The 14,271-nt window shown below is 38.3% G+C and overlaps 1 protein-coding gene and 1 pseudogene across 2 annotated transcripts in view; both read left to right on the top strand.

The window, feature by feature from the left end:
* The window catches only part of SNX13 (sorting nexin 13), a 150,142-nt gene that overhangs the window by 2,082 nt on the left and 133,789 nt on the right, over nt 1-14,271 (top strand). The window lies entirely within an intron of this gene.
* Nucleotides 1-14,271, top strand: part of LOC120878235 — a 46,349-nt pseudogene that overhangs the window by 749 nt on the left and 31,329 nt on the right.

Here is a 14,271-nt window from a genome sequence, read left to right as displayed (position 1 = left end):
CGTACGTGTGTGTGCTGCACTTAGCTTTTAAGAGTCAGAGCCAGAGTTCCAACCTTGGCTATCTCTGCTGAGTCCACTGTTAACAACTACCCTGGATTGTTTCTCCAAAGTAAGGCCCAGATTAAATGCTACTTGGATCTTATCTATGTCTGTGAGTAATCATTTTATAGATTAGAAAACTGAAGCCCAGAGACTTGTCCAAGGCCAAATTATTATTAGTGGCAGAGGTGAAACTGGAATCCCATCTCCTGACTAGGTACAGAACTCTGACCATGTTGCTCCCTATGAGTAATTTTCAGCTCTCTTCATAGATTTTAAAACATACTGCTGCTTTGTTTGAATATTGTAGTAGATAAGCTGAAAATTATTATTACTTGAGAAAGACTTTTTTGCTTGACCGTAGGTTTTTTTGGACCACATTCAGAAATAGTCCTGTTTTGAAATATTTTGGATATAAAATGATACTCAGTATTGATTTACTAAAATTGTAGTATGAGATTTCTTCTTAGTGCTTCTCGTAGTGCTGACTTAGATATCAGCATGTTTGGGGGCTGTGATTTGTTTTATGTGAGATCTCAGAATGTATAATGATGAGCTCTGTTCAGCGAGTGTATACTGTGCCCAGAAAGCGGTGAATCATACAGTCTGCTTAGTTCTTTCACATCACAACATTGGTGCGGGTGATAGCCCCATTAGCCAGATAAGAAGACTGAGGTTGAGAATTAAAATAGCTTGCTTAAAAATTATACAACTGGTTGAGTCAGTAATCACACCTAGGAACTCATTCCAAATTGTTTGTTGTTTCTGTGGCTCAGTATGGAATGCATCATTAATCTTTTTTTTTGTGGCTCATAATCATCAGTACACTGTTTTCAGTTTGGTTGTTTTTTTTTAAACTGAGGTGCGGGTGTGAAAAATATAGCTACTTAATGTAGCATTCATATCAAATGAGAATAAACATTCATGTGAAACTTTTCACTTTTGCATTTTGTCAGACTAGGTCTTTGAACCTTTGCAGAAGTGAGAAACCATGCAAGTGTTCAATGAAGGGCTACATTAAATTAAGCTGAAAGGAAAATTTTCTCCAGTTGAGCAAATTCATTTGTATACACTGAACTCAGAAACCTGTGAGATATGATAGATCAGTGTAAATTGAAAGTAGAGCGCCAGTGGATCATTATGCTGTTTTTTCTTTTTTTAATGTAAAGAGAAGTTATTAACGTAGTTCTCAATTTAAGTTTTTTGACTTTGTTTTGTTTTCATTCTAAATACTGTTGAAGTATTTAGAAGACTCGCTAGTTATATTTGTGTATTTATGTCCTTTGCATTTCCATATATGGATGAGAGGATTTTTTTTTCAACTTGATGTCCATTTAACTTTTTTTCAGGACTTCTTAATTTTAATGTTCCTCCTATAACATTTGTCCAATAATTTGTAAATACTATACTTGAAAATTGTTTGTTTAAATCTCACTTACTTATCCTCTGTGTGCGTGCTAAGTCACTTCAGTCATGTCCGACTCTGTGACCCCATGGACTGTAGCCCATCAGGATCCTCTGTCTGTGGGGATTCTCCAAGCAAGAATCCTGGACTGGGTTGCCATGCCCTCCTCCAGGGGATCTTCCCTAACCAGGAATTGGACTCCCATTTCTTCTGTCTACCTGCATTGTTAGCACAACCTGGGAAATGCCACTCTTTTTACAATAGGAGTGAATTTCAACATATCAGACTTAGGGCATGGGTAAGTGAGTAGTTACTCCAAAATCACTGCAGATGGTGATTGCAGCCATGAAAATAAAAGATGCTTACTCTTTGGAAGGAAAGTTATGACCAACCTAGATAGCATATTCAAAAGCAGAGATACTACTTTGCCGACTAAGGTCCGTCTGTCAAGGCTATGGTTTTTCCAGTGGTCATGTATGGATGTGAGAGTTGGACTGTGAAGAAAGCTGAGTGCCGAGGAATTGATGCTTTTGAACTGTGCTGTTGGAGAAGACTCTTGAGAGTCCCTTGGACTGCAAGGAGATCCAACCAATCCATCCTAAAGGAGACCAGTCCTGGGTGTTCATTGGAAGGACTGATGCTAAAGCTGAAACTCCAGTACTTTGGCCACCTCATGTGAAGAGTTGACTCATTGGAAAAGACCCTGATGCTGGGAGGGATTGGGGGCAGGAGGAGAAGGGGACGACAGAGGATGAGATGGCTGGATGGCATCAATGACTTGATGGGCGTGAGTCTGAGTGAACTCCGGTAGTTGGTGATGGACAGGGAGGCCTGGCGTGCTGCGATTCATGGGGTCGCAAAGAGTCTGAAACGACTGAGTGACTGAATTGAACTGAACTGAAAGGTATAGAAGATGTAGGACAGTGTGCTGAATTTGGTCCAGTGCTATGGCATACTCTGGAGGTTATCTTTGCATGAGAACCAATCAGCAGTCTGTTGACATGCGTGCTTTTAAAAATAGCGAATAAAAATTGTAGTTATTTAAAGTTAGTAGTTGTTTGGGTTGTGTGTAAATCGGGGCATAATGGCACCCCCCTCCAGTCCTCTTGCCTGGGAAATCCCATGGACGGAGGAGCCTGGTAGGCTGCAGTCCATGGGGTCGCTAAGAGTCGGGCACGACTGAGCGACTTCACTTTCACTTTTCACTTTCATGCATTGGAGAAGGAAATGGCAACCCATTCCAGTGTTCTTGCCTGGAGAATCCCAGGGATGGGGGAGCCTAGTGGGCTGCCCTCTCTGGCGTCGCACAGAGTCGGACACGACTGAAGTGACTTAGCAGCAGCAGCAGCAGTAAATGTTACTTACAGGTGTGCTAAGTAAGTTCCATCCGGATTTATTGATTTTTTTGTATATTAATGCTAATTCTTGATTTTGTGGTTAACAAATATGTACAGATGGGTAAGGCATAAGCTGCTGCTCTTTCAGAAGTCCCAGGTTAATAGTTGTTAAGGGAGTACAATTTTGTGATTCAAGTACGTTTGGAAGATTTGCCTACAGAAAATTAAATAGGACTTCTTATAGCTTTTGATAGGTGATTTCCTCTCAGAGAAAGTGTTAGAATTTGTGTCAAGTTGCTTACAGACTGTGAGAGTTAATTTTAGGAGTTAATTTTATGTGTCGACTGGCCTTGGAGTGTCACATTAAACAGTATTTCCGGGTATAGTGGTGAGGGTATAACTGGATGAGGACAAGATTAGCATTGGAAGTGGTGGACTTCTTAGAGTAGATTGCTCTCTGCAGTGTGGGTGGGCACTGTCCAGTCTGTTGAGGGCCTGAGGAAGACAATGGGAAGAAGGAATTTGCCCCTTTTTTCTGCTTCACTGTTTGAGTGCCAGCTCAAATGTGCCGTTTCATCTTCTACCCTTGGGCCATGCTTTATACCATCAGCTTCCCTGATTCTCAGGCCTTTGGGCTGAATTACACCACTGGCTCTCCTGTCCTTCCAGCTTGCAGAAGGCAGATGGTGGGACTTCTCAGCTTCCATAAGCTTGTGAGCCAGTCCCTCATAATAAATCTCTTAAAAAAAATTTCCGTTGGTTCTGTTTCTCTGGAGAACCCTGTCTTAATATAAAGACTTAAAAGAGTTTGTTGTATTTTGCTTTGGGAAACCCTGAGATGTGATGAGTTGTGCATCAGGGGAGATCTTTGGACTTCCAGAGCTCTTTTTAAAAGACACACTCATATACACTCTTGCTCATAGGAAGTGCTTAAGAAAAAATTATGACTTGATTTTGTTGATTAATATATTTGTTCAGAGACATACACTTGTGGTGGATTATTCCTTAAGCGATGTGATCTATTTCTTTAATTATTAATTAATGACATTTTAAAGGCTATTAACCAGAACAAGAACCATAGGCCCGTTGACCTTCAAAGGATGTTAAGAGGTGGGAAAGAGATTTTACAAGGGAAGTATAAGGACATCACTGTCTAAAATGAGGCCACCTTGTCACTCTACATATGACTTTGTTTAGGATCTTCTGACAAACGAAGTTGAATATTGTAAGCCATTTCTCAAGAATTCTAAAGGACCTATGTTTCATTTTTTTGCCCCATTGATTCCAGATTTTCAGAGAGCTTATACATAAATTATTCTTACTTCATATTTATTTTCATTATATTTTATTACTGTAGCACACATATACCCATTTTTCATCACTTCTGATTAACAGCTAGCTAACTCATTGATAGAATTGCAAACAAAAGCAAATATGTTTGAATTTTTTTAGTTAAACCCTATAACTTTATGTTAGGTAAGTCTTGCTTTTCCATTTGGCACTTCAGAATATTAAAAAAGAGGTTTTAGATTTCCATAACCATCCTTGGATGTCCTGGGTTTGAAGATCCTAATGTTCAGATGGATTGTTCCAAAGTTTTTTTTGACCACTGTTTCACAAGAATTGGGCTTCCCTGGTGGCTCAAATGGTTAAGAATCTGTCTGCAGTGTGGGAGATCTGGGTTTGATCCCTGGGTCAGAAAGATCCCCTGGAGAAGGGAATGGCAACCCACTCCAGTATTCTTGCCTGGAGAATTCCATGGACAGAGGAGCCTGGCGGGCTATAGTCTATGGGGTTGCAAAGAGTCAGATACGACTGAGCAACTAACACTTTTACTTTCACCAAAATTGATATAAAAAAGTTTCTTAACTAGTCCACTGTGTTTAAAAGTTCTGCAGTAATTGCCACAAGTTTATAAAATTATTTTATTTGAGGAAATATGGAATTAAATTTGGAAGAACTGGGTACAAATGTTTGTAGTTTAAAAGATAACAAGGCATTGGTTTGTGAATAGTAAGGCCACACTTCAGAAATAGCTCTTCGTTTCTGTGTGCAGTAACTAGCAGCACATATACAGAGCTTTGCAGATTGTAAAAGGTGCTTTATCTCTTAATCATCACATTGTTAGATGTGCTTATGTTTATGTTCAGTGTCATTTCTAGTTTATCTATGGAATAGAGTATGCTTAAAGAGAGGAAAAAAGGCTATGAGAGGATGTTTGAAATAGATTGTTTTAGGTGGGATCAAGTAAGCTCTGTTAGCTGACTAATAGTGGAAAAGGAGAGAGTGTGAGCTTCTGGAAGAGGAAGAAAACAGGTTCTATCACGGTTGAGAGTTTCTGATGCTGGCCACTCGCTAACTAGCCGTTTGATGGCAAAGCTGTGACTTGATGGCGTTCCTGTGTGAGGTTCAAGGCTGTGACTTTTTAAGCTGTGTTTTGAAATTTTGTGGTTTCAGAGACCAAGTGCCCCCTCAATTGATGGTACTTTAACATTGACTTTCCATTTTTGAATCAAGTGGACAGCTCTGTTTTATCATATTAAAAATGGTTCAAATTTGAATAATAGGTTGGAGTCATGGTGTTGGATACTTTGTTAGCGACCTCAATAGTGAGGCTACCAAGTATGACCTATATGTTAAGCGTTACAGGGATGAGTGTTAGCTTCATGATTTATTTATGATGTGACACTGGGAAAGTTGTTTGAACTCTGAGTCTTAGTTTCCTTCTATGTAAAACAGAGATGGTAACACCTTCCTAGTTACTCTCATATTGTTCTGAAAATTGAATAAATGGTAGAGTAAAACTCTTTGTAAACTCAATCATTATATAAATATTAGTGGTTAATATATAATTTTTTTTCCTCTCTGTGCACTTACATGAATTCAAACCCTAGGCTCCATCTAGCTTTATGGCTTACTAGCTTCTCAGTGGGTGGGTGGATCCCAGGAGAAAAGAGGGTGTCCTCTGGCTATTGGTACAGTAACAGGGAAGTCAGGGATTAGACCAAAAGAAGGGAAAGAAAAAAGAGAATAGACTGACAGCAGGTCTTGGCAGCTAGGGATGAAGATAGTTTCTTGTGTGGTTGGTAAACATTCCAAAGAATTCTGCAAGGGAAGTTCTGAAAAATATTTTGGAAAAGGTTGCTTATTTGGGGGCTCATAGTCATTTGTGTGTACACATTATGAAATATTTGTGGCAAAAGAATTCTTTTATTTTTAAACAACCCCTGGTAAGTTCTAAAAAGGAAAAGCTGTGTACAGTGTTTAAAAAGCTTTGATAGTAACTTGTCCTGAAGATTACTTTTTGTGGGTCACTTTGTTTACCAAACGTACATACCCCTACTGTGTGGTAGGCATATGCTGCCCACAGCACAGTTCTGGTGCTGAAGTTGCCTCTGACCTGAAACCTCCTCTCAGAAAATTCACCATCAGAGCTCATGTTGGCAGTTTGGCCATCATTCAGCTGAAGCCTTGAGGTTTTTTTTTTTTTGTCAGAATAAAACATAATATAACTAAAAGGTGAAAAATTAAGAGAAATAAGAGTTTGGAGAATTTGTAATTAACAGGTAATTACTTGCTTTTTTTTTTTTCTTTTTCTTTTTTTTTTTTTAATAACTCCAGGTGAAACTACCAGTTTGGATGAGATGGCAGTTCTAAAATGAACTGCTTCTTCCAAGTGAAGAATTGACCTATTTCTACTATCTCTGTTTGCTCCAAGCTAATTCACAGAAGTGAAAAAAAAAATTGGTGAATTTGTCTCTTTTTGTTTGCTTTGTTTCTCTGAAAAAAGCTCTTTATCACTCCTTAGGAGGTCTCCCAAATTATACTGAAAGACCTGGCTGAATTCCATTACCTTGGTAAAAGTAATACTTGGTCCCTACCCTCATACATTACATATTCACGTGAACTCCTGAATATGTGGTTTACTGTTGTGTTCCCAGTGTCTGGAACAGAGCTTAACACTTAGTCCTCACTAAATAGCTGTCGAATAAAAGAATGTTGAATATTCCCTTCCATAAAATGAAAGTAAATTGAAAAATTACTAGGACAAAAATTGTCTTTGATAAATTTAAACTATCACATTAATTACCCTTTAAAGACTGGTTGGTATCTAACTCCATAAGGAGTTTTTAAATAGTACACTGTGGTTGAAAATTATGTTTGTGATCACAAAACACACAAAAGTTTGACCAAAAAAAAAAAATAGCTAACATCAGGCATTTAGTTAGAATGTAATTCTGTTTTAATTTTTCCTGCAGGGAAAAATATGATTAGGTTGGTGTAATCTTTGCTTTTATGTAATAAATTATAAATGCAAGAACAACTTGGATTCTATTTTATACCTCTTGCTGCTTTATTTTTATGGTTTCATTTGTATTCCAGAACTGGGTAAACTTAAAGCTTTGTTTATAATAGCACGGTAACGCACATCTTTGTGTGCTCTGTGGAGTGTTTCATGTTTGTATGACCTTTAATGCCATCTTGAAATCTGCGGAGTAAAATTTGGTCATGAATTTCAAAAATTTGGAAATTTGGGGGGTACATTTTCTAGGAGGGCAGCTGCTGCCATGATCTCTTACCTAAAATATCTCTCCATGTCACTCTTACTGTTTGCTCATTTCACTCATCTCTGTTTCCATTGTATATTCAGAAATAACATGTACCAGAAAAGTTTGATAATATAATTCTGCTATGTTCAGTGGTGAAAATTAAACTGGCTTAATAGTCTTTCAGTTAGTACCAGAGGCTCATATACAGTCTGGAATAATTCAGCATTGTTAGATTATTGCACCATTTTCTCCAGTTTCCTGAGGAACTTTTAATTCTGATGCAGCCAGGAGACTCCTAAGGTGAATCCTGCTTTGCTTTCGACCTTAGCCCAGCATTATTGGAGAGCCTTTTTGAGTGTTACTCCCGTTTAAACCTGACTTGCTTTTGCTCCTGGAACCCTGGAGTTATTTTTAGCCTGGCTGTGGCCTGGCACGTGAGAGAGTATGTGATTCTTTGTATTGTGACATCTTTTATTTTCAGGCTAGTGTTGTGTGACAACAGGACGTGTATGGAGAATGGCTCTTGGATTCACTGTCATTTGAGGCTTGGAATTTATAAAACTGGTTGAAGTTGTACAGTTTTCATGGAAGAGTAGAGTCTGAAATAAAATTTCACCTCCGTTTAATTTCACCTCAGTTTGGGGAAATAATGGTCTGATTTTAAGATACTCTGATACTATGTATTACCAGTGTTTCTCCAAGTCATGGTATACCTTAGAATTTGTTCTTGATTTCCCTTCCTGAGATTATTTGGGGTGGCATTTTTTTTCACCCTCAGAATTTTCCTCAGGGTGTTAATTAGATTGCAACTATTAATATAACCAGCTACTTTAATGTCTAGTGTTAATTGCTAATATCTGATGCTTTTTTCTTGTGTACTACCTGAGTGCTCAACACTTAAACTGTTGCAGTGGTCTAATCCTGGTAAGAGTTAGCAGAATAAGAGGAAATGGGCTAGAGGGAGGGTGGAGACAACTTGAAATGTATAGCACAACAAAGGTACAGAAAAAGAAACTGAAATGATAGGCTGTACAAATAATGGGTATATTAATTATATAAAAATTTTAGAAAAGTTGATTAGGCTTAAGAGTATTTTATATAAAAAATGTTTTTTGAACCAAGTTCTACAAGTTAATGTCTGATAGCTCATAATATTCAGTCAAATACTAAGCACTAATGTAAAATTTATAGGACTGCAGAAGTTAGTGAGTTATCTTTCTGCCGGAACTCAAAAAGAGTGTTATCATCTATGTCTTTATCTCTTCTAAACACAGATTGAACATTCTTACATTCTTAATTTCTGAAGAAGAGTATATGCTTTTGGTTAAGACTGACAGTAGGTGTCAGATTATTTGGATATGAATCTAAGTTTTATCAGTTTGGAGTATTTTGACCTTAGAAAGTTATTAACCTTTATGAACCTCAGTTTTCTCATCGGTGTAATTTTTAAATTAATGATCTTTAGCCCATAGGGTTGTTCTCAGTATTAAGTGAAATAGCATGTTAAGTACTGCACACGGTATTTCCCACAGTAACACCCAAGAAATATCTAGCTTTTATTATTATTTCCTCAGAAGTAAATAACAGGTGATTTATTTATTTAAACCACTTGTTTAAAATTTGTTTGAAGTTGTTTTTTGTATTTTGTCTTTGTTTCATTGCATAAGTGTTAAAACGTCAGATCAAATAAAGTAATTCCCTTTTGACCCAGATGATCTAATTCTTCCCTTACTTTCTCAGTTTTTATTAACTTTCTAATGTATGACCAACCTAGATAGCATATTCAAAAGCAGAGACATTACTTTGCTGACTAAGGTCCGTCTAGTCAAGGCTATGGTTTTTCCTGTGGTCTTGTATGAATGTGAGAGTTGGACTGTGAAGAAGGCTGAGCACCGAAGAATTGATGCTTTTGAACTGTGGTGTTGGAGAAGACTCTTGAGAGTCCCTTGGACTGCGAGGAGATCCAACCAGTCCATTCTGAAGGAGATGAGCCCTGGGATGTCTTTGGAAGGAATGATGCTCAAGCTGAAACTCCAGTACTTTGGCCACCTCCTGCGAAGAGTTGACTCATTGGAAAAGACTCTGATGCTGGGAGGGATTGGGGGCAGGAGGAGAAGGGGACGACGGAGGATGAGGTAGCTGGGTGGCATCACTGACTTGATGGACGTGAGTCTGAGTGAACTCCGGTAGTTGGTGATGGACAGGGAGGCCTGGTGTGCTGCAATTCATGGGGTCGCAAAGAGTCGGACACGACTGAATGAACTGAACTGAACTGTACTGAATGTATGTATTGCACTAGGGCTAAATTTAGACTAAATATCAGGAGGACATCAAGAGAGGTGACACTTGTATACCATTGCCATAACTAGAACTTTTCACTGACCAATAATTTCTTCTGGCCATTAACGCTTTTACTATAGATGAAGTGAAAGGAAAAAGTTGTAGTATTCTCATGTTATGCTTTAAAAAGTGTCAGCATTGTGTAGTTTTCTGCTATGGGAAATACTATGATTCTTGTCAATGTAATCAAGTTTTATGTAAAGTAACTCAGAATTTATATAAGCTTTTCTGTTGAATTGTTCCTTTATAGAGAATAGAAAAAGATGAGGAGTGTTAAAATCCTTTGTTTAAAAGAAAATATGTAGTTAGCATTCAGTACTGTATAGTAGGTTAAGAAAAGGACTTTCATTTGTAAATTATTAATTGTACTGTACATCTAAATATGGGTATTAACATAAATAATTGCAATTCCTTTATTCAGCAGCTCCTTATCTGCATTCCTGTAATAGTACAATAAATTGTTATATTCGAGGAGAGGAGTGTTCATGTGATAATAATGTTTACTCAGTTGAAGATTGTGCCATCAAGGTCTTCTGTGGGTGAATCTGTGCCTGTCTCTATTTTCCTTACTATAGTTATTTTTTCCTCCTTGTCGTTTTTGCTTTGTGGATATGTTGATTTCCACCCCCTCATCTCTGTCTTGTATTATTCTCTTCCGTGTCTGTAGTTCTGCAGCTTCCTTTCTCAGTTTTTTCTCTTGACCTTCACCCTTTTCTGTCCCTCTGAAGTAAATTTAACAGGCCACAATAAAGAGTTTAGCTTTTATTTTTTTAAGTTATATTCCACTTAATAGGTTTAAAAATATTTTCCATTGCTAATTTAAAAGGCAAATGTACACACAGTTTATATATATATTTTAAATAATACAACTCAATATAGCTTCCTTTTGTGTTGTATGCCTTCTTATCTGAATTCATTGATTAAAAAGCCTCATAATCTCAGAGTTAATGAGTGATGTTGAGCTTTATTTTTTATGTGAATCAAGAATATCTTGTAGTACTTTCAAGATCATTGTTTTGTTGTGTTGTTACTTGTACAGCCTTCAGGAACATGAAGGAAATTTTTCTGAACTTGTGTCAACTCTAGAATATACCTTGGAAAGTTATCTGAGTAGTAATACCTACAAAATCTACATCAGATTCTTAAGGAGTACCAAGGACTTTAAGATATATCAGTTCAGTCACTTCGGGTTTTTCTGATAAGTAGAATTTTTAAATCTTAATAAATCCCTTTCATTTGATTCCTTAGATACATGTGCAGAATTTTGCCCATCACCTCCACATCATTAAAAAAATAAAAACAAACCTACTTGAGAGCCAGTGTGAAATCATGGTTCGGGACATGCTTGAACTTTAAACCAAGCCTTAGTTCATGGTCTGCTTCTGTGTCTTAAGCTGTTCTTCATCTATAGATTAGAGTTAGTAATATAGCATGTCATAGAGTTGTTGTGAGAATTAGAAATATATGTAAAGTGGTTAGCAAAGCACTAAGCAGTAAATACTGAGCACTCCTTTAAAATAGGATGCTTCTTTTCATAAGAAGGCAAAGGAGAAGTAGGAGGTTGGTGACAGTTCAGTATTAGGCTGTGCTTTGAACATCTTAACTACTGTGACTTTCCCTTTCGTTATCTATTATGGGGAAAAGCAGAAGTTGAATTGTCAATATTGGGACTTTTTATTTTTGTATTGTTAAAGTCTTATATGAATGAGGCAAAGGGACATTTATGAATATTGCCTGTTTTATTTTATATTCTAATAGTTAACTGCCGTGGTAAAAGTTTTGTGTACTTTAGTAGAGAACAGTTTGGCAGTCTTCTGATGTATTAGCTAAATTCATTCTTTCTAACTTACTTTTGTAAGAGGAGCTTAAGGTAATTTGCTGTGTGATTGAGTTTATTTTCCCACAAGCCGTATGGGAGGATTCTAGTTTCTTTACATTCTCAAGAATATTTATTATTATCTGTATCTCAGTAGTGATTTTGATTTGCATTTCCCTAATGTCTAGTAGAGTTTCCCTGCTGGCTCAATGGTAAAGAATCCACCTGCCAAAGCAGGAGACGTGGGTTTGATCCTTGGGTCAGGAAGATCTCTGGAGAAGAAATGGCAACCCACTCAAGTATCCTTCCTGGAGAATCCCATGGACAGAGGAGCCTTGTGGGCTACAGTCCATGTGGTCGCGAAACAGTTAAATACGACTTAGTGACTAAACAACAGCAAGCATGTTCTGAGTCTCTGGGTCTTGACTGCAGATCCCTAACTAGGCTGGCTTATTCTTTGAGCAGCACTCCACGTCAGGAGTTGCAGCTCAGTCGTGATTGTCTTGAGGATCGTTTCTGACTGTGGTCCAGCTGCCTCTTCACAGTGCTTGCAGCAGTGTGTCTGCCCTCATCACCTCCACCTTGTTACTCTTATACTTATTAATGTTTTAAAATTTTTATTTACTACGTAAGTGAACCTTGACAATATACAGTATACAAATTAGTTCAGTTCAGTCACTCAGTCGTGTTTGACTCTGCGACCCCATGGATTACAGCACGCCAGCCTTCCCTGTCCTTCAGTATCTTCCAGAGCTCACTCAGATTCATGTCCATTGAGTCATTGATGCCATCCAACCATCCCATCCTCTGTTGTCCCCTTCTCCTCCTGCCTTCTATATTTCCCAGCATCAGGGTCTTTTCCAGTGAGTTGAGTCTTCCCATCAGGTGGTCAAAGTATTGGAGCTTCAGCCTTAGCATCAGTCCTTCCAGTGAATATTCAGAACTGATTTCCCTTAGGAGTGACTGGTTTGATCTCCTTGCAGTCCAAGGGACTCTCAACAGTCTTTTCCAAAACCACAGTTCAAAAGCATCAATTCTTCAGCACTCGAACTTTCTTTATAGTCCAACTTTCACATCCATACATGACTACTGGAAAAACCGTAGCTTTGACTAGAGGGTCCTTTGTTGGCAAAGTAATATATCTGTTTTTTAATATGCTGTCTAGGTTGGTCATAGCTTTCCTTCCAAGAAGCAAGCGTCTTTTAATTTCATGGCTGCAGTTATCATCTGCAATGACTTTGAAACCCAAGAAAATAAAGTTTGTTCCTGTTCCCATTGTTTCCCCATCTATTTGCCATGAAGTGATGGGACCAGATGCCATGATCTTAGTTTTCTGAATGTTGAGTTTTAAGCCAATTTTTCACTCTCCTCTTTCACTTTCATCAAGAGACTCTAATTCCTCTTTGCTTTTTGCCATAAGAGTGGTGTCATCTGTGTATCCGAGGTTATTGACATTTCTACTGGCAGTCTTGATTCCAGCCTATGATTCATCCAGCCTGGCGTTTCACATGATGTACTCTACATGAGCTAAATGCCTTGATGTACTCCTTTCCCAGTTTTGAACCAGTCTGTTGTTCCGTATCCAGTTCTAACTGTTGCTTCTTGACCTGCATCCAGACTTCTCAGGAGGCACATTAGGTGATGTGCAGTTCCCATTTCTTGAGGAATTTTCCATAGCTTGTTGTGATCCTCACAGTCAAAGGCTTTAGCATAGTCAGTGAAGCAGAAGTAGATGTTTTTCTGGAACTCTCTTCCTTCTGTGATCCAGGAGATGTTGGCCATTTGATCTCTGGTTCTTCTGCCTTTTCTAAATCCATCTTGAACATCTGGAAGTTCTTGTTTCATGTACTATTGAAGCCTAGCTTGGAGAATTTTGAACATTACTTTGCTAGCGTATGAGATGAGTGCAGTTGTGTCGTAGTTGGAACATTTTTTGGCATTGCCTTTCTTTGAGATTGGAATGAAAATTGACCTTTTCCAGTCCTGTAGCCACTGCTGAATTTCCAAATTTGCTGGTATATTGAGGGAAGCACTTTTACAGCATCATCTTTTAGAATTTTAAATAGCTCAGCTGGAATTCCATCACCTCCACTATCTTTATTTATAGTAATGCTTCCCAAGCCCCACTTGACTTAGTACTCCAGGATGTCTGGCTCTAGGTCAGTGATCACACCATTGTGGTTATCTAGGTGATTAAGTGGAGAAGGCAATGGCGCCCCACTCCAGTACTCTTGACTGGAAAATCCCATGGACGGAGGAGCTTCGTAGGCTGCAGTCCATGGGGTCGCGAAGAGTCAGACACAACTGAAGTGACTTAGCAGCAGCAGCAGGTCATTAAGTATCCGTTTTTGAGATTTTTTTCCATAGCACGTTCATCTTGAAGGTTCTGTATTGAGCTGTTCCCTTATTATCACCATAGTCTGACTGACTGCTCATCTTAAAGGTTCTGTATTGAGCTGTTCCCCTGTTATCACCATAGTCTGACTGACTGTTCATCTTAAAGGTTCTGTATTGAGCTGGTCCCCTGTTATCACCGTAGTCTGACTGACTGCTCATCTTAAAGGTTTTGTATTGAGCTGTTCCCCTTTTCTCACCATAGTCTGACTAACTGTTCATCTTGAAGGTTCTGTATTGAGCTGTTTCCCTATTCTCACCAGTCTGACTGACTGCTCATCTCGAAGGTTCTGTATTGAGCTGTTCCCCTATTCTCACCATAGTCTGACTAACTGTTCATCTCGAAGGTTCTGTATTGAGCTGTTCCCCTATTCTCACCGTAGTCTGACT

Source organism: Oryx dammah, unplaced genomic scaffold (genome assembly GCF_014754425.2).
Source record: "Oryx dammah isolate SB20612 unplaced genomic scaffold, SCBI_Odam_1.1 HiC_scaffold_18, whole genome shotgun sequence".
NCBI classification, from domain to species: Eukaryota; Metazoa; Chordata; class Mammalia; order Artiodactyla; family Bovidae; genus Oryx; species Oryx dammah.
Note: the sequence above shows the minus strand (reverse complement) of the source record. Positions and strands in the feature narration are given on the sequence as shown.